This window comes from Canis lupus, chromosome 32, assembly GCF_048164855.1.
Source record: "Canis lupus baileyi chromosome 32, mCanLup2.hap1, whole genome shotgun sequence".
NCBI classification, from domain to species: Eukaryota; Metazoa; Chordata; class Mammalia; order Carnivora; family Canidae; genus Canis; species Canis lupus.
In genome coordinates, this window is record NC_132869.1 from 33885870 (window position 1) to 33905647 (window position 19778).

Genomic DNA, 19778 nt, shown 5'->3' on the forward strand with positions numbered 1-19778 from the left:
AAGTCCCCCAGGGGGGGCTCGCGGAGACTCTGTGGAGTAGACGGGATGTAAGAGGGACAGACCAGGGAAAGGGGGCAGGCAGAGAAAGGGCATCTGGGGAGCAGGAACAGCATAAGCAAGCACACGGAGGCAGGAATGTGTAGGTGGTGTTGGAGGCAGAAGAGGGTTTGCACTGCAGAGCAGGGGCTGGCCACATGGGCAACGCTGGGAAGCATTTTCCAAAATCAGGTTCTGTGCAACGCTAGTCCCATGAGATATTGATAGAAATCTCCCAAAGACTTCCACGAGCGAATTAGTTCAGGAAATGCTGCGTGTGCTTATTTCCGCATTTTAAATGTTCCAGTGTTATCTGACCATACCTTAGGCTCTGAGAAGACCCAAAGGAAAGAAACCTGTTTGTACTTTGTTTGATCCACTGTTTTCCAAAGAACACTTTCCAGAAGGAGAGGTCCTCAGGGTACCGGTTTGGAACACTCTGCTCCCCTCTGTCAAGGTCCCGTGTGAAGGAAGCCCTGGTCCTGTCGGTAGGCATCCTTGGAGTTTTGTATTCATTTGTTTGTTCTAACACTGGAGGGCCTTCTGTGCCTGGCACGTGGTGATAAGGGGACCTGCCGCTGGATAACTCAAGAGACACTGACACCACAGCAAAGGATCCCCCCTTCCAGCAGCCAGAACTTGTTCTTGCCTGGGTGGGCCCTGCAGGCCGGGCAGACCTTAGAGACCGCAGCATCCTCTGGAGGCCCAGGCCTTCTGCTGGCATCTTCTGCGGCCATCACCAGCATCTGTAGAGTCCAGCCTGATCTCTGGTGACAGCTCACACCTGGCCTGATGCTCACACCAGCCAAGATGCATAAAACTGGGGCAGAGGGCAGACAGACAAACAGATGGCCTCTGCCCTGGGGTCAGTCGTTAGACCTCACCGTTGATCTGTGCAAAAACCTTCCCCCACCTGCTTCACTTCCACCACCTGCCTCGTCCTCCTGACTGGGCCCAAATCTTGGCTACAGGAGCCTAGTCCACGCGCCTGGAACCTGCTCTCTGCCTACCCCCATATCCTGCGGGGAGCCCTTCTTTCCCAACAAATCTGCACTGGCAGCAGGCGTGGCGGAGGTCAGGCACTATTTTGTGGGCCCTGAGAGGTTCCCACTTGCACAACACTGGGCAGCATCGGTAGTAGCTGTTTGGCTGAGAAACAGGTCGAGTGGGAAAGTATGCTGTGAGCGATGAGTGATGCCTGTCACTCATAAGCCCTGGGTGGGGAGGGACACACAGGTGCCACGAACGCATTGTCCTACATGGTTGAACAGTTGTGACTAGCTTTGGAAATTGCTCCTTTTCTATATAAACCATCTAGATGTGGCCTCAGCTCTTCCCTCTGGGCCTTAGAACGTGCACATCACTTTCCCTCCCTTGGTACCACACTACTAGCACACACATCACGAGAGCAGAGATTTGGGCCTGTTGTGTTCACTGCTGTCCCCAGCACCCAGAGCACTGCCTGCACGGTGGAGGGGCGCTCAATACCCCTCATCAACCGATTATTGACTCTACAGCCAAGCGCCTCCCCCCACCTCTCAGCCATCCCCAGCCTTAGGCCCTGCCACTGTGCTTGTGTCTGGCCTGCCAGAGGCCACCGAAGATCTGTCCCAACAGCAGGTCATCCTGCATGGGGCATTCCACGCTGCGTTAACACTGCCCCGCGGAGACATCAGTCTGTTGGTGACAGATACAGTGAGCACGGTGACATCCTGAGAGTGATTCAAAGACTCCCGCCTGGGCCACCCCACCAGCGCCGGGGTACATCTGCTCGGGGGACAAGCACAAGGCGGGCATTGAAGCCTACTCAATAGTGCAAGCTGCAACTGGGGACTGATGTGTTCCAAGCACCTCATGAAAAGGCGCTTTCAGGCTCGGGGAGCCGCAGAAGCAAACCCCAAACTGGGACTGATAAAGCAAACGCCTCACATCCCTCCCAGCATGTGGGTATAGAGAGAGAGAGAGATTTCTATCTTCTATTTATAGAACACACACACACACAAACACACACACTTCTCTATTTTTTTCTGAATAAAACAAAACAAAACAAGTTTGCACTCAAAGGGGCAAAAGCCAAGGTTATCATCCCGTCTGGCAGGCCTTCCCCTTACTCTGACCACTGATCTCTGAGCTGGCTCCCAGTCCCCAGGCCCCTCTCTGTTTACTGGCCTTGCTGGGTCTGATTAATGTGAGATGAAAAGCAGAGCTGCTATCAGCCCCATAATTAAGAGGCTTCACCCTCTGCCTTGATGAAGCCTCCTGCCCTCCAGCAATCCCACCAGGGGCCGGGTTTATGTCTAACGCTTTCTAATCTCTCTGCACTTAAAAAGAAAAAAAGTTTTCAAAATAAATCCACAGCTCTTAATCTCTAAAAGAGTGATTCCCTGACAGCAGGAGCCAGCAGAAATCCCCAGTGCCACCGTGGAGGCACTGCCAGGTGCCTGCCCACTGGGATAAATCAGAAGGGATCGGAGTCACCTCCAGAGACATGGTAAACGTCCTCTTCCGAGTCTGGGCTCTGCACTTGATAAATTCTGCTTTTACCTTGCCTGGGAAGCCTTGGGCTGCAAATGCTAAAAATGGCACCATGGAGGTCTGCAGTATCCATAAATCAGGGTCAAAAGACTGACCCGACCCCTACGCCCTCAAGCCCTACAGACCAAGTGGCCCTTGCATGAGCCAGGCTCAGAGAGAAATCTTGGCATATTCCCAGGGAGGAGGGAAGGGGGGATAGAAACTGCTAGGCCAGTAAAGCACCCCCCTTCCTTCCCCACTGTGCAGCCTCTGCATTCCAGATCCTCAACATCCTCCAACAGGCAGCAAGTGCCTCCTCAGCCTCCTGCCTCTCCAAAGATGAAGAAAACTTATCGGTGTTCTTAGGCCATTCCACTTCTCACAAAGCAATTATCTCCATCTTCGCATTTCTCTGCAAATCAGCGCACGCTCAGCTGGCCTGGCCAGCCCGGAGGCCTCCTGCCACTCTGGGCCCAGCATCCCCGGGCCTGCTCTGCTTCCCTCCCCCGCCCCTCCCAGGGCTTCAGGGTTCTCAGAACCGTGGGAGGTGCACACGCCCCAGCATGAAATCATGGATCTGTCCATACACCCCCAAAGATAAGTCAGTCACTCGGGGCCATACACCCCCGTGGAGATGAGTCCCGTCCTTGCCCACTCAGAACAACAAACATTTCTCAGCCTACAGGATGTAAGCGGCAGTGCCTGGATAGGAAGGAGGCTAAGGGACAAAGTGCTGGGGAATCACCACCCTTGGAAGGTCAAGTGTCACACCTGGGCTGAGGTGAGGATGACAGATGGGATAAGCCACACCGTGTCAGGACTGGCGCCGGGGCCTGGAAGCCTCAACAGTCCAATGCCTCATCCCATGAGAGGGGAAACGGTCCCCAGGGGACTGGTTCAAGGTCACATGATGCGCAGGTGGCTGGGGCTCACGCAAAAGGAATAGTGAAGCCGGACTGACATTATTCAAATCCTGACTCCATCTTACAGGCTGCACAACCTGGATAAATCATCTACCTGCCTCAGGGTGTGGCAGGTAGATGGGTGTTTCACATGGGCCACAGAGAGCACCAGTGACTTCACAGGGCTGTTAGGATATTCAGTGAGTTAGCAGGTAGAGCACTTGGCCAAGCCCAGCATCTGGCGCGTAGGGGATACCCAATAAAATATTCATTTCCTCTCAACCCACATTCCCCCTCCTCAGAGATCCTTCCAACCCTCTAATTCTGACTTCTGGAATTTCTAAGGAGCTGGAGGATAAAAAAAATATATATATAGATGGGAAAAATCCTCTGCTTGGTTATATATATTTGGTGACTACTGGCTCAGTCTTCACTGTACACTTATCAGGATAGGTCTCATGTTTCATCCACACAGCATACATTTATTGAACACTTGCCAGTCACTGTGGACACAAAGATGACTCAGGCAGGCCTGGCCCCCAAACCCCCAAACACCTGCTGGAGGGGTGCGTGGGAATGGCCATGAGAGGGCCGTGGACCCAGGATGTGGCTTAATTCAGAGCAATGAGGCCTTTCCCTGGCAGGAAGCCTCAGGCAAGTGTGATAGGATATCACAGACCTTTGCAGGAGATCGATGCTTAACATCCCTGCAGGTGCCTCCCACGTTGACTCTGACCCATCTCCATTCCTGTGGCCTCTGAATCCACTCTTGATTAGCACTGCGTGTTCTTTCTTTTTTTTTTTTAATTTTTTTTTAATTTTTATTTATTTATTTATGATAGTCACAGAGAGAGAGAGAGAGAGGCAGAGACATAGGCAGAGGGAGAAGCAGGCTCCATGCACCGGGAGCCCGACTTGGGATTCGATCCTGGGTCTCCAGGATCACGCCCTGGGCCAAAGGCAGGCGCCAAACCACTGCGCCACCCAGGGATCCCAGCACTGCGTGTTCTGAAGAGAGAACAGCCCGGCTGCCCAGGACTCAGGGCAACACGTCCTACTGGGGTCTTCCCTCCTAAATACCAGCTCTGCTCAAGAGCAACTCAGCTTTCCACAGACCCCATCCTTCCCCTCTGCCTCTGAAGGTCACTAACTTGCCTGTGTGACCAGAGAAAGGTTGCTTTCCCTCTCGGAGCTTCACTCTCTGCTTATCCCAAAGGCTAGGGTCAGACTGCACCATCTCCTGGACCCTTGGAGCTCTAGAAGCTCACCTACAACGTGTCTCCCTTCCCTGCCCTTCCCCTCTTCTTCTTTCTTACCCCATTCCCAACCTGGGGCTTGCCCCATCTCCCCAAGCAAAGAGACAGAGCAAGTAGGAGAACTGGAGTCTAATCCGGGGTCCCAGAGAGCTCCTTTCACTGCTACGAGTCTCCTTTTCCTCTTTTGACTACATGGGCAGGATGAAAGAGCAATAGTCCCTAGGGAGGACTGGGAATGCAGAGATCAGCAGCACTGTGATGCCTGTGACCTTACTTCCCACTCCTCGCTGTGCATTCCTCAGAACCCATATCAGGGTACACGCTGCCCCCTCACATCTTGGGGGCTACCTCTCCCCAGGCAGGGACTAAACAGGAGGACCTGGCTGTGCAGCCCACAGACATGGGCATCAGACTAGGGCACCTCTCTAGGTTTCCTTCTGGAACCTTCCACCTATATCTAGGCCAGAAGATTCTGAAGCCAAATACCAACTGTCCCAAAGCCTGAAGATGTCTATGCTTATGCATTTGTAATAGAAACATGAATCAGTGTGTTCTGTAAAGCAACTTGACAATGTATAACAACATGTTTTTAATGTGTATCTTTAACCTAGCATTCTACTTTGCAATTTTTTTTTTTTTAATAAGAAATTGGCCAGCAGCAGCCCCAATGGCCCAGCAGTTTAGCGCCACCTTCAGCCTGGGGTGTGATCCTGGAGACCCGGGATTGAGTCCCATGTCGGGCTCCCTGCAGGGAGCCTGCTTCTCCCTCTGCCTGTGTCTCTGCCTCTCTGTCTGTCTGTCATGATTAAATAAATAAAATCTTAAAAAAAAGAACTGTTTAAAAAAAAAGAAAGAAAGAAATTGGCCTGGATCACAGGCTCAAGAATGTTTGTTGCCCCATAAGGGAAAGGAGGGAAACTGAGTGGGGAAAAATTAGAGAGGAAGACAAACCATAAGAGACTGCTGACTCTGGAAAACAAACAAGGGATTGCAGAAGGGGAGGTGGGTGGAAGGATGGAGTAACTGGGTGACGGGCACTAAGGAGGGCACGTGATGAGATGACCACTGGGTGTTATACTATCCGTTGGCAAATTGAATTTAAATAAAATATTTTGGGATCCCTGGGTGGCTCAGCGGCTTAGCGCCTTCCTTCAGCCCAGGGTGTGATCCTGGAGTCCCCGGATCGAGTCCCACATCGGGCTCCCTGTAGGGAGCCTGCTTCTGTCTCTGCCTATGTCTCTGCCTCTCTCTCTCTCATTCTGTGTCTCTCGTGAATAAATAAAAATAAAATCTTTTAAATAAATAAATAAATAAATAAATAAATAAAATATTTTAAAAATTGTTAACAGTAAATTTAATTTTAAATTCAACTTAAATAAAAGTCAACTATGAAAAAAAAGAACGTTCGTTGCATCATCTCTTAATAAAGAGATGTTTGTTGTAGCACTGAAACAATCCAGACGCCTAAATCAGTAGGGCCCTTGCTAAATAAACTCCAGCACGTCTACGTAACAAAATACTAAGCAAACATTAAAATATTGATGTGCGGAAAAAATATGGAAGCCTATCCTCTAGAGCATTAAGAGTGATCATCTTTCACGGGGGCTGGAGGGGAAGGAAGCAGTATCATAGGACTTGTGCTTCTAAGTCATTATTTTTATTGTTACATCAGTGTTTCTTACGAGAAACATTATCACTATAATCAGAGATGCAAAGATATTTTAAGATAACGTACATATGTTCATCAACATGGAAAGATAACCCTGATGTATTAATATATGAAAAACACAGGTTACAAAAGAGCATGCACATCATAATCACGTCTATATAAAATGCAGCGTGCGTGTGTGCGGTGTGCGTATTGAGAGCAAGCGAGATAGAAGGATGTCCGGAAGGATGTGTTAACAAAGATATCTGGGTGATGACATTTTAGGTGACTTACTTTCTTCTCTATACTTTTCTGGATGGTTACATTTTCTATGATGAGCTGGCTTCAATTTTAAAATTGAAAAACCTCAATAAAGCCATCTTCGTTTTGGGAACCAAGAAGGCAGTACCCACCCCCCCCCCCCGCCCAGCCCACCTTCCTGCGGGTCCGGATTCTCCTCCACTGCCCCTTGGGATGCCTTTTCCCAGAGAACAGGGATTCATCAAGCCCGAGCCTGCTACCCCTAGGGACACAGGCCACTTTCCGGGGCTCTGCAGGCAGCCCTTGGAGCCATCAAGCTGGGGCAAAATTGCCTTTACAATCGTATGGCATGTGTCCATGCTGTGATTGTATCCGTGCCGTGATTAAAAACATTATGCCGTTTCAAAGACCCAAAATGATCTGCCGACACAGAAAAATGGAAGGATAATGTATGATTCTGTCAGCTGTATTCAGTATAATAAATGAATCAGGTATTCAGAATTTAAAAGAAATTTATTGCAGTCCTTTGTTCGCGACACTGATGAATTCTGGCTCACAGCCTGGGCAGGTCGGCCTGGGGCACTTCACCTCCCTCCAGGGCTTGCTCAGGCCCCGCTACCCACGCTACCCACGCGGGCTTGCTCCTCCAAAGGTAACGATAACCTGGAGCCCTGGAATCGTAATCGGTTCCTGGGTCCTCATCCCACCTCCGTCTCTTACCAACTATGTGACCTTGGATAGGTCACTTAACCTCCGGGAGTCCCAGCTTCCTCCTCTGCAAAGCAGGAACACTAAGAAAACCTACTCAGAGGGTCAGGAGAAGCCAAAGAGGTATGGGTTGTAAGAAGGCCTGCAAACAACAAAATGCTGGGTAAAATGTGGTCACTGCCCTCTTGCTGGGGCGTGGGGGTGGGGTCTGCACACAGAGAGAATGAGTCCTTATTAGGGTCCCTGGCCCGAGAGCTGCCCCCTTGGGGTGGAGAAAGTTTGCCAGAAAGGAGAGAGGACAGAAGAGGAATTGCAAGGGATGCCTGGGTGGCTCAGTAGTTGAGCATCCTGCCTTTGGCTCATGGAGATCCCGGGGTCCTGGGTTCGAGTCCCTGTGGGGAGCCTATCTCTCCCTCTGCCTATGCCTCTGCCTCTCTCTGTATCTCTCATCAATCAATCAATAAAATCTTAAAAAAGAAAAAGATTTAAAAGAAGATTTATTTCAAGAAGGTGGCAGTCTGGCTCAGCCCAGGCCCTGCTGACCCACAGCCTAAGCTCCAGAGGATTCCAAGTCTGGAACCAGAGGCCAATTTGGCTGCGCTTCTGGCTTGCGCTGCATCTGACAATCATCTCCACAGCTGCATGCGTTTGTGTTAAAAAACAGTTCCTCTGAACTCTGGTTTCCTGGAGGAGCAGGAAGCTCATTTGCCTTCCAGAACTTCAGCACCCCACACACCCTCCCCAAGGAAGGAACCACGAACACAGCACTGTAGCAGATTAATAAAAAAAAAAAAAAAAAAAAAATGTTCCGCATCTTCCAGGTTTAATCTACAGAATGGCACACAACTCCCAGATTCATTGTGTTCCTGGCCTGATTCTTTGTTGTTTATTTCAGTATTTTCCAGGAAATTGTTCATTAAGGATAAAAGCACCTGCTTACTGTAAGACAGCATTACACAAAGACTCTGGCATGGGGGCCTGGGAAGAACATTAATTAATGAAGCAAAACTGAACAAACATGCTATAAATTAAAGGCTTAAAGAGAAACGTCTGGCAATGAGTGGCTTACGAGAGAAGGCTGAAATGAAGCGTCATATTTTTAGACCATGGTGGTGTGAAAAAAAAAAATGGGAGGAAAAAAAAATTACAAAAGGTGGCAGAGGTAACGATCTATTTCTAGAGCAACTAAAGCCTGTGCTTCCATTAAGAGAATTATAAATCAATTCTGTTTTGTCTGGGGGCATATACACGCCGTGTGTGTGAAATTAAAAAGCTTAACATGTCAGAGCAGTTCCTTCTGAGGGCTTCTACGGAACAGTGTGGACTAAGGTGGTTAGGTGAGGCCTGGCAGGTCAGGAGGAGGGAGGAAGAGGAGGATCTGAGTCGTGTCACAGAATTAGGCCTCGCTGGGCACCAGCAATCCTGAGCACCAGTGTCTGAGAAGACAATGTAGTCTAACCCCAATGAAGTAGAGCCTTCGATTAACCGGAATGCCACTGTACAGCTAATCACGCCCAGTGGTGCCCATCAGGCTTGGTTCTCATCAAGTGTGTGCTTCCACCCTAGAGAAGTGGTTCCTGCCCCACAAATGAGCGGGGCCTTCCCCATTCTGGGCCCTCCTGGGAAACAGTCACCAGGGCTAGCTTCTGCGCCGGTAACTCATTAGCTTCCTTTCCCTCTCTCCTACCTACTCCTGAACAAGACAAGGCCTTTAGGAACCACAACCCAAAATCATGCCAAATTTCAACAAATCCAAAGAGATTTGTTCCCACTCAATATAATCCACTTACCAAGGCCAGAAGGGGAAAGGGCATATTGCAAAAGGATTTGGGTAGCAGGCATTGGAACCAAGTCTTCTCGGCCTCCCTTCTAACTCAATAGGAAATTCAGAAATCTGACCAATCCCTTTCTCAAGGCAAAATGGCTGTGGGGCAGGTTTCCCCTCCAGCTCCAGCTTCTCGGGGTTGGCCCTTACCCCAGGCAGGCACCCGCCTGTGAAGTGCTAACCTCTGATAGGCTGACTCACCAATAGGAAACTTGTGCCAAGTCTACAACACACTCCTAATTCTGTGGTGTGCCCACACGTCTCTAAATCTGCCATCACACACGCAGGACTCAATGCGTAGGAAGAGTGGAGGGCAGGCCAGAAGCCTGAGAACCAACATAGGCCTCCGACATAGGACACAGGTTTGACTGTGCCAAGAGAGGGAGAAGAGAGAGGGGTGGAGAGGTGGGAACTGGGTCTGTGGACACTGCGCTGGGCACCTGGCCGATGTCACTCCGTTCTCACAGTAGCTCCAGGAAACGGGTGTTATGATCTCTGTTTGCAGAGCCTCACAGTTTGGAAGTGAATGATCTGGAGCTCCAGGAAACGGGTGTTATGATCTCTGTTTGCAGAGCCTCACAGTTTGGAAGTGAATGATCTGGCTCTGAATTCAGGGCTCATCCATCTCTGTACTTCCGATTATGGCTTTGCTCTTCAGAATCAGAGCCTCTGTGTGTATGTGTCGGTCTGTCTGTCTGTGTGCACGTGTGTGTATGTGTGCCATGTATGGTATGCTGGGGGAGGGATGGGCCATCTCTTTGGACCAAAGCCTCCTCTGAGCTCACTAAATTTGGGCAGAGAAGAGAGGACACTACAGTATGGTGAGAGAAGGACTAGCCTGTGCTATCTTTGTGACTTTGAGCAAGTCTCCTGCCTCCTCAGTGCTTTGTTAGCGGAGAGGACGCCTGTATTAGCTGGAGCTCCTCATCTGAACCACAGAACCCAGAAAATGATGGACTATTTTCTCAACTTTTCCAAGGATGGTACATAGCACATACCATTCTAGATGCCTAGGAGAAAAGTAGATCCATTACAGAGAGTGGATGTCATAGGGCACTAGGGCTGAATTCTCCCTGGAACCTGGCTGAGAAAGTTCTAGATGGTCTTTAAGTTTCCTACAGCTCTGACATCAAAAGATGGGCGGGGGGGGGGGGGGGCTGCATGTTTCCTCTACAGGAACATCACCGGGCAGGGTGATGCTCCTGGGCACAACCAAGGATACAGATGAGGAAGCCAGACCCCCTGGACCGACCAGATTAGCTTACTTTACTATACCCTCTCTCTGTGTCCCCTTGTGTCATCCCTTAGCCTAACTACCTTCTTTAATGTGTCAATCCCGCCCTCAGCTGTGCTTTGAAGACAGGGCCCATGGGGATAAGCCCTACCCCTTACTCTCTCCCCTAAAGGGCTAGTTTGGGTGCTAGTGGCAGCAGTAACTGCCAAGAGATCTGAATGTGATGCAGAACTGAGCCCATGACCCCCCTGTATCTCCCCAGCCTTCAGAAGATGAGGAGATTGTTCTATTATAGAAGGAGCCATTGCCCTAGCAAGGCAGAGCAGTGGTCTGCGCCCCATGAATGAGCAGGGCTCACCCCATTCAGGGCTCCACACGGAAAATATTCTAATAACCTTGAAAGCTGAGGACACTGTCAGCCCTTGTTAACACTCAGCTCCACGCGTGGAGCCCCTCGGGGCTGGGCTGCATCCTGAGGCAACCGGGAAGGGGCCGTGCCCAGGTGGGGTTCAGCAGCCACCTCAGCATGCCTCTCAAGAAACATCTCGCCCAGCTGTAGCCGAGGCATCATCTTTGCATCTAAAAGGACATATCTCGACAGAACAGGCGCGTGCCACACTCTGGATGGCTCCACAAAGTGAAGATGAGGATCAAATCACCTCGAGGGAAGAAGGCAGAGGGGACATTTATTTCAAACCAATTTCACCCACTGTGGAGCAATCACTAAAGCCAAATGGTAGAGCTGTGCATCTATGTGTCGCGGCGTATAAATGCGGGAAGGGCAAGGGAGCGAGCGTGGCCACCAGCCTGGCACAGCTGCTGAGGGGGAACCGGTGAGGGGACAGATCTGCTGACAAGGCACCCATGGGCTCTGAGCTGAGCACCCAGCCAGGGACAAAGAAACCCAGAACCAGGCCTCTCACTGGGTCTGGCATAATGGCTGTGTGACCCTGAATGAGTCACTGTACCCCTCTGGGCTGTTTCCTGATAAGAAGGGGCTAGAATCGCTTTCCAAGTAAGTGAGCTCATCTGAGGAGAGGGCATGGGCTTACAGGCCTGAGTTTGAGCTTTCTAGAATCACCCACCAGCCATGGGACCATGTTTCCCCGTGTATAAAAGGATGCTGAGTGACAGTTCTTTTGTTTTAGAGCCCAGCCTGGACTCTCACTAAGGTCCCTTATAGCTCAAAAAGATTCCACGGTGATTCTTTGCAGCAAGAGCAGGTGAGAGGGAAGAGGGGTTCCCTCCTGGTGCCCTCAGCCTCTGGTCCAGTGCTGGTATCAATATACGTTTGATAACTGGCCAAGGATTAGATCAATGAATCAACAACAGGTCTCTTTCTGCATGAGGGAAGGGAGGCCGAAAGAAAAGAAACTTGCCCAAGGGCACACAGCTGAGGGCAGAGCGGACCCCAAATCCAGCACCCCTCCCGCTCCACCCTGCCACAGGAAAGGGAAGGGAGGCCCCTGAGCAGAGCCCCTGGGCGGGGGGCTGGGGGTGGAGGTGGTGGCAAGGCCTAGGGAGCCTGGGGACAAGGGGAAGGAGAGATTCCCCTGGAGGCATGTTGGATTCTGGGGACTTTGAATTTACCAGCTCCTCAAAGAACCCCAGTGTCAGCTGATTTTCCAGCCCATCCCAACCCTGGCACCGGGGTGCCTTCTCTCCTTGGGTGCAGAGAGGACCGCGAGTGGCTGGCCGGGGTCTCTCCCTGCCACCTGCTCTAGCCTTCCCCGCAGGTATTCCTTTGCCTCCTCCAAACAGGGGCCCAGAGGAGGCGACCAGCTGGAGGGGCAGAGTGGGGGGCTGCAGGGAAGCTTCCTCTCTGCCCTGCTTTCCCGGGGCCCTCCGAAACCACTTCCACCAGCCCTCTCTCCCTAGGACGAATGAGACCGCTCTGCAGAGTCTCCTGGTGTTAAAAATCCTTCACCTTCTTGTAGGCTTTTTACAAAGCACATCCTTATCTGCAAGTCTCATTTGTTCCTAGAGGTGCCTGTTGGAGAGGAGGACCCTGAGGCAGATGGGGGGGAGAAGCGCCCCAAAGTTTCAGTAGTGGAGCAGGGACTGGGTAACATTTGTCCAGAGGTGGCTGCCTCACCCTCACTCTGGCATCTCCTCTGTCCTTGAGGAAGAAATCAGGGTGCTTCCATCACAGAGCTCAGGGCAAGGGCTGAGGCTCTCTTCCCAGTGGGGGGCAGGTGGTGGAGGGTCCCCTCTGGGCAAGATATCTAGCATCCCCCTTCCAACACACACACACACACACTAAATAGTGGTACCCACCCTGGCTGCTCACTCGAATCGTCTAGGAACATTTTATTTTTTTTTAATTTTTTTTAAAAATTTATTTATGATAGTCACACACACACAGAGAGAGAGGCAGAGACACAGGCAGAGGGAGAAGCAGGCTCCATGCACCGGGAGCCTGACGTGGGATTCGATCCCGGGTCTCCAGGATCGCACCCTGGGACAAAGGCAGGCGCTAAACCACTGCACCACCCAGGGATCCCAACCTAGAACATTTTAAATATCCATGCTGAGGACCTCACTCCAAGCCAGCGAGAACCAAATTTGTGTGGGTGGAGCTTGGACATCACTATTAAAAAAAAAAAAAAAGCTTCTCAGATGATTCTAGTGAGCTGCCAAGGGTGAGAATCACCCGCCAGGACCCCCTGAGGGCAGGGGCTGTGGCCCTCATCAAGATGAAAGCTTACCAAGCGGATGACCTTTCTCAGTCTCTTTCTCCAGATTCACCCCATGGCACAGGTACCTACTGGGTACCTCCTTCCTACTGGTACTGTGCTTCTGCCCTGGACCCACAGGGCGCCCTCACCCTATCAAAGTGTCTTTGGGTGGCAAAAGCAAGGGGCTGCTAAGCCGTTGGCGAAGTTCCCTGCCACCTTCAAGAAGCCAGACAGGCCCAGATGAAAAAGCAGAGTTGCTGTAATGGAAATGCCCATCAGCCTCTCCCGTAGTACATCTATATGGCAACAGACACAGGGCAGCGGGGCTTGTAGCTCCCCCACCCGCCCCCAGGCCTGCTAGAGTGCCTTGGACACCAGTCCACCCCACTCAAGCCCAATCATAGATGGCCAATGAGGAAACATTTACCAGGTGCCCTGGCACCCGCAGCCAATCCCATTTGTGGGACAACACGGTCATCCCTCCCTCTACCCATCTGTCTACTCCACCACTGCTTTACTGGGCATCTCTGATGTGCCAGGCACTAAAGCTACAGCAGTGAACAAAGTAGACACCATTTCTCCCCACAGAGCACAGCCACGTGGCCGGTGCCACAGTCCCCACTGCACGGGTTCAAAGAAGAGTGATAACCTGCCTGTCACTGGGCAGTGGCTGAGCCAACCCAGGCCCTCCTGTATGGTGAGCCTCGCTGCTTAACTGCCTGTGTCCCTTTTCCCAATCCCACAGTGAAAAGCAGCAGGGACTCTCCTGCATGGATGAGAGAACGGTGCTCCCGTGGAGGAGGCTGGAGCCAAGTGAGGTCCCCCCGGTCCCCGAGCCAGAGGTCCCCGTGCCCTGAGGTCCCTGCATCTGCCTGTGTCTTGCCCTCCCTCCCCCTCCCTCCTCTAATGAAAACTCTGAGAGCTGGGATGAAATTCACCTTAATAAGAGCTCGTTAGAGATATGCTAATGGGGAGGAAGCTGATATCATATGCCCTGAAACCCTAGAGGGAGGAGGAGATGAAAAAAATTCAATATTGAGTTTTGTCTCATTTCAAAGCCACTTTCAAAGTGGCCATAAATCTTCTGTGTGACGTGACATAACGAGGAGCTGCCAGCGGCTCAGGCGTTAATAATTAGCAGTTGCCAGGTGCTGAATGCATTTGACTTTCCAGTCCTCTCCAAGGGATGAGAAAGGGTAGGTGCAAGCCAGGTCCAACGCGTGGGCCGACCCATGCGCACAGCCTGTCCACCTGTGCGGCCTGGCTGGAGCAGAGCTGATGGCCGAAGAGAGGCTGCAGAACGTGCCAGAAGAGGGAAGGTCAGGAATCAGCAAGACCCATCTTGATCGGGGCCGTGTGTGTGTGTGTGTGTGTGTGTGTGTGTGTGTGAAAGTCCACTAAGTGTGTGTGGCTGTAAGACAGGGCTCTAATGTGACCAAGCCTCAGTTTCTATGTAGGGGATCGGTGAGCGGGCACAGGCCGCGCTGGGCCCCAGGGAGGACCACGTGTGGGTGTTGGCTGGCTTGCGGCCTAGTGGCATACAAGACGTGCCCTGGCGTCAGCTGGTGTGAATCAAGAATCAGCTCTGTTAATTACTACCTGAGTGACTTTGGACAAATGACTTAATCTCATAGAGACTCTGTTTCTTCATCTGCAAATGGAGATGGTAATTGTATCCATTGCGAAAATTAAATGAGGTAATTATACACAGTATCTGATACACTATAAAAACCCCACAAGCATCGCTGCTGTCGTTGTTGGGCATCCAGTGAAGAGCAGCTACTGTCCACACTGTTGGCTTCTTCAGTTCCCCCCATACCCCTGTGCCACTGATCTAAAACATAATCAACAACAACAACAACAACAACAACAACAACAAAAGCCTGGGTGTTGTCTCTTATCCTTTCTTGTTTCGAATTTGCTGGCTAACTTTGGGAAACTGACTTGACCTCTCTGATCTTATCTAGTCCACAAAGTGAGGATGATGACTCCTGCTTTGACCGATCTGAAGAGTGGTTAGGAAGATCAAAAAGATAATGCTAGTGAAAGTGCTTTGGAAGGTATGATGAATGACACAAGTGCTAGGTATTATCATTATTGGCTTCCAACAGGAAGGTTGGTCTAGATGTCCTGGTTGGCCCCTCCTCTCCAGGCAGCAAGGGACAGTCTCTCTCAAGACCTCAGAGGAAGAGCCGACATTTCTTCCAGACAATAGCCACAGCAAATTATAGCTTTTAATTCCTACCCGTGTCTAACAGAAGTTCCTCCTTCTGGCTGTTGAGAAGATGCGTGTCCTCTTGCTCTGCCCTTGGGAGACATGTAGTGACAAGCCAACGGTCACCATTTGGATGGAAGTTCCTCATAGTCTAGAACAGTTACATTTCCAATAAGACATGGCTGGCAAGTGGTCATAGAGTACAGAGCCCCATGCAGTGTGTGCCAAGTGCGACTCACCACTGCCACCTGCCACAGGGTCTCTACTCCATCCAATGAGAGGAATCCACTGACTGTATCAATGCCAAGTTGCTATCAAGCTGCTTCCTCTTAATTTCTGTGCTTATGTCTCTGAGACCCGACAGTTTATAGGCTGGCATCACTCCATGGAGCATACTTTAGCCGGAAGACAGTGGCAGCAGAGGAACCAGATTAGGTTCTCTGTCCTGCTCCTGTTTTGTCTACAAATCAGCACCTTCTCAAGGAATTACCATGTCTCCTCACCCTCTCTTTGCCCACTTCCCCTGCCTTTGCTTCCTCTAACTACTCTGTATGGGTTCCCATAAGGCTCCCACCTGAAAACTCACAGCAAAATCCCACTCCTGAAGCCATTCTTGCCAAGACAGGTATAATGTGGACACCCTTCCTGACCTCAGCTTCAGGAGGGATGGTGGCTGGGTCAGAGCTGCAAGGTCCATGGATCATCCCCTAGCCTCTTCTGCTGCCAGTGAGACCCAAAGGTGAACCTCAGTCATCTCATCTATTCCAAAGTCCCAGCCTAACTTTGCCCTCCCCAACTCTTTGCCTCCCATGGCCTAGGCCTTAACAATCTGGCTTCGTCCCTGCTCCTTGCTCCAAAATTCTGATTTACCACCCCTCTCCAACCAGCACCTTCTTTACACGATGGCCCTATCCAGGGTTCTTGCCAGCCTCCTCCCAAGGACTGAAGCCTCACCCTTCCTCAATTGTTCACACCTAGAAGATGCCAGGCATTCGGCAAGGACCTGGATACATAACATGCCCGGTCAGATGCTAACATTTGAAAGGAAACGGAACAACTTGTAACCACGAAGTTCTAGAACTTATGAGAAGATCAAGTCCAAGGCCATTGTCAAGGGATCTGAGAAGGAGCACATATGGGGGACATGAAGGAGGCCAAAGAGTCAGCCAGGTAGGGCAGGAGTGCTCCAGGCAGAGGGAGAAAGAGGGAGTGTACTTGAGGAAGTAAAACTGGCTCATTCTGGCTGGAGCAGAGTTTGAGGCCGTGGTTGTGCAGGATGAGCTGGAGAAGGGTCAGTCCCAGAACACAACTGGCCTTTGACCTTGCACCAAGATAAATGGGCAACCACTGAAAGGTTTTAAATAAGGGATCTATTTGGCCAGGGTTGTATTTTCAAAAGATCCTTTCCTGATATATATATAAAAAGTAGAAGTGGACGCATTAATAGGGAAATAAAAAAAATTTAAATAATGGATGGATATCCACACCATGGAATATTTGGCAGCCACTAAAAGGAATGAATGAGAGCAAAACTGGTTGAGTTGGAAGAATTGTCAGGGAGTAGTGGAAAGAGAAAAAGTCAGAGGCCAGAGAGCATCACGCTGTTTTCTGAAGCTAACAATCCGCACGCGCACACACATACCTGTCTGTACATGACACAGAAGAATACGGAGGGCGTTGTGGGCACGGGGTGGGGACATGATGCAGGGTAAAAGGGTAGATGGAGGCAAGTTAAAGGGGAAAAAATTTAAGAACGAACTAAAATACGCACATGATACAATCGCATTTATGTGAAATTATTTATGTAGAGACCTTTGGGTCTCAGCTTATCCGACCCTTCCTCTGGCCAGTGTCCCCTCTCAGGATCCCTTGGAATGCAGAAAGAGAAGTAAGCAATTTCCCACTGGCTGAGACACAGCTAGAGAAGGGATCAGATGGGCTGGGGCTGGGGCAGGCACAATGGTGCTGGTGGCGCAGGGCAGGGCTACTACCCGGGCCCTGGGGCACAATGTCCCTCTGTGGTCAAATCTCCAGATTGCACTGACTCCACACCCACTCCAGGGGTCGGCAGCCCTTCAGCCAGTGTCTCCCCACTGACTCCCCCCAGCAGCCTGGCATCTACCACATCTGTGCTGTGCCAGCTGTTACTGAGGGTGGGACTGGAGGGTGCAGGGGGAGAGGGCAGGGCTGGCGCCAGGTCTCTGGTCACCTCCCGTCCCCATGGTAGGACATCTCGTGATCTGATAGCCCCTGCTGGAGCAGGGGCTGCTGGAGGCAGGAACCATCTCTCCCACCTCTCCATCACTAAGGGACTCAACAAATAATGGCTGGTTCCTGGCCATGGATCCTCCATGAGTAGTGGGAAGCCCTTGGTCAGGTCACTTCCCTACCCAGGGCCTCAGTCTCCAGCGCTGTAAGGAGATGTGGAAAAGAGCGGGCAAGAGGAGGAAAAGCAGATGCCCAGGACAGGGCCAAGTGGAGTGTCTCTGCCCTAGGGCACTAACTCTCTCGGCCCCTCTGTTCCCCCTCTGCCCTCAGCTCTCACCCACAGACCCTTCCCCGCCCCTCGTTTCCCTTTCTAAACAACCATAACCCCAGTTACAGGCACTTGGGAGCTCAGTAAACTCTCCAGAAACACTCCAAAAGCCACTTTGGAAAAACCCTCCATGGTGTGGTCTACGCAGGCTGGATTCCTGAATCCAGGAACGTGAAGGTCGCTTGATCGCTCCGATCTCGGTTTCCCCAGCTGCAAAGTGGGGATATTAATAGGACCTACCTCAAAGGTCTCTGTGGGGCTTGAAAGAATCGGTACAGCCTGGCGAGGAGCTGTTTTTACCGACCAGCGATGGTGGTGTCCGTGGATCTCTTCAGCTTAAGTCTAACCTCCCACCCCCGTCCCCACTCCCAGGCCCCCCAGTGAACCAGATAGACCACACCTCCCGTCAGCACCGCTCAGGGTGCAGCCCCACCAGGGTTCAGACAAAACATGGAGTGGGAAGCCGACTGTCACACAATTATAAAGGTTAATTGCAGGATTCAGCAACAAGAGGGAGGGAGCTTGGCCCCCTCATAAATACAGCTGATTAAGAAACAAGCATCATTTTGTAATTATGCCACTGATGGAAATCCAGCAGCCCACTTAGCAGTTTTAGAGCAGGTGGAGAGGCTCACCCAAGACATACCCGCTAAAGCCCCACCCCCAGGGGCTCCCCTGTCCCCCTCCCCAGGCCTCCAGAGCTTCACCCAGGGCTGCACGTTCTTCAAAAGCAGCAAGTGGCCTTGGGCCTAGAAGAATGCCCATCCCTCTGCTCCCCTGAAGCAGCGCCTGCTGGAGCCCCCAAGAAGTCAATTAACAGCATCTGGCTAATTAAAGCGAGATGTTACATTTCGCTAGTTGACTCCGTCAGAGCTGCGGTGGGAGCCTGGGAGAAGCAGCCCCCACGTCCCAACCAGCTCCCCGTTTCATGTGGCTCCGGGGACACTGAGCTTCTCTGATCCCTTTGAAAGCTGCGGTCCCACCAGCCCCAGAGCAGGGGGTCGGGCCACCCAGGGGAGGACAGCAGTTCAAAGCCAGCCCGGCAGGCCTGGTGGGGTCCAGTAGGGATCGGGGAATAATTAGGGCATTCCAGACCATAAGAATCAATAACATAATTAACAAATATTGTGCTATTCCTCAGAATCTTGCTACAAATTATGCTGTCTTTGATCATACAATGTTCTCTGACTGTTAATGACATGTAATGTTAATTACCGGAGAAAGGGAACGGCTCAGAATGAAGACTTCCTTGGAGAATAATTAATATTCTTTGAGGAGTCGCAGAGCCTGGGAGGTGGGCTTTCTCCCCCCAGGTTTGGTGACTTAGGAGCCCCAGGAAGGCCACCCTCCTTGTCCATGGGTGGGCAGATACTATCCCTTGCGAAGAGAGTGGCTTGCACATAGCAGGCACTGCTATTAGGCTTGTTAGCTGATGCAAGATGCATCCGTGAATGTTGAGGTTCACCTGGAAACCTGCTGGAATCTTAGGGTATGAGGGCGAGAACACTTTGAATCATAATCTAGTCATTCTTTGTTCAAATGGGGCCCTTGTCACTGATGCAACTGGGATGAAAACTCGGGTGTCAGATGATCAGCCCCATCCGCTCTCCACCACCATCACCCTACTTAATTTTGGTGGAAGTTAGGAAAGATTCAAGAGACAAGGAAGGAATGTCTTGGGGTATTGGGGAGGTACTCTTTTTGCCTTGAAATGCACTCCGTTGCTGCCCAGATGCTCTTCAGTGCCTGGCTCCCATCCCAAAAGCAATCGCAGGCACGGAGTGGCACAAAGCCCTCCGCAGGGTGGAGGTGAGGACAGTGCAGGCAGATGCTGCTGCAGGAACCCGCTCACCTTCCCACCTGTCTGCTCCAGGTTCCAAGCCCCAGCCCTGGCAGCCCCTGCCTTGCCTGCATCTTTGCCCCGGGACGTCCAGCTCTGCAGCACCACCTTACCCAGCCGCTCCT

At 51.3% G+C, this 19778-nt stretch overlaps 1 protein-coding gene and 1 long non-coding RNA gene across 7 annotated transcripts in view; both read right to left on the reverse strand.

Moving 5' to 3' along the window:
* MEGF11 (multiple EGF like domains 11) overlaps positions 1–19778 on the reverse strand; it is a 344857-nt gene that overhangs the window by 225712 nt on the left and 99367 nt on the right. The window lies entirely within an intron of this gene.
* On the reverse strand, positions 15279–16332 carry LOC140622773 (uncharacterized). Its single transcript, XR_012022447.1, has 3 exons — positions 16232–16332; positions 15517–15672; positions 15279–15428 (listed from the first exon to the last, which is right to left on the reverse strand). It is a non-coding gene; the product is annotated as an uncharacterized lncRNA (long non-coding RNA).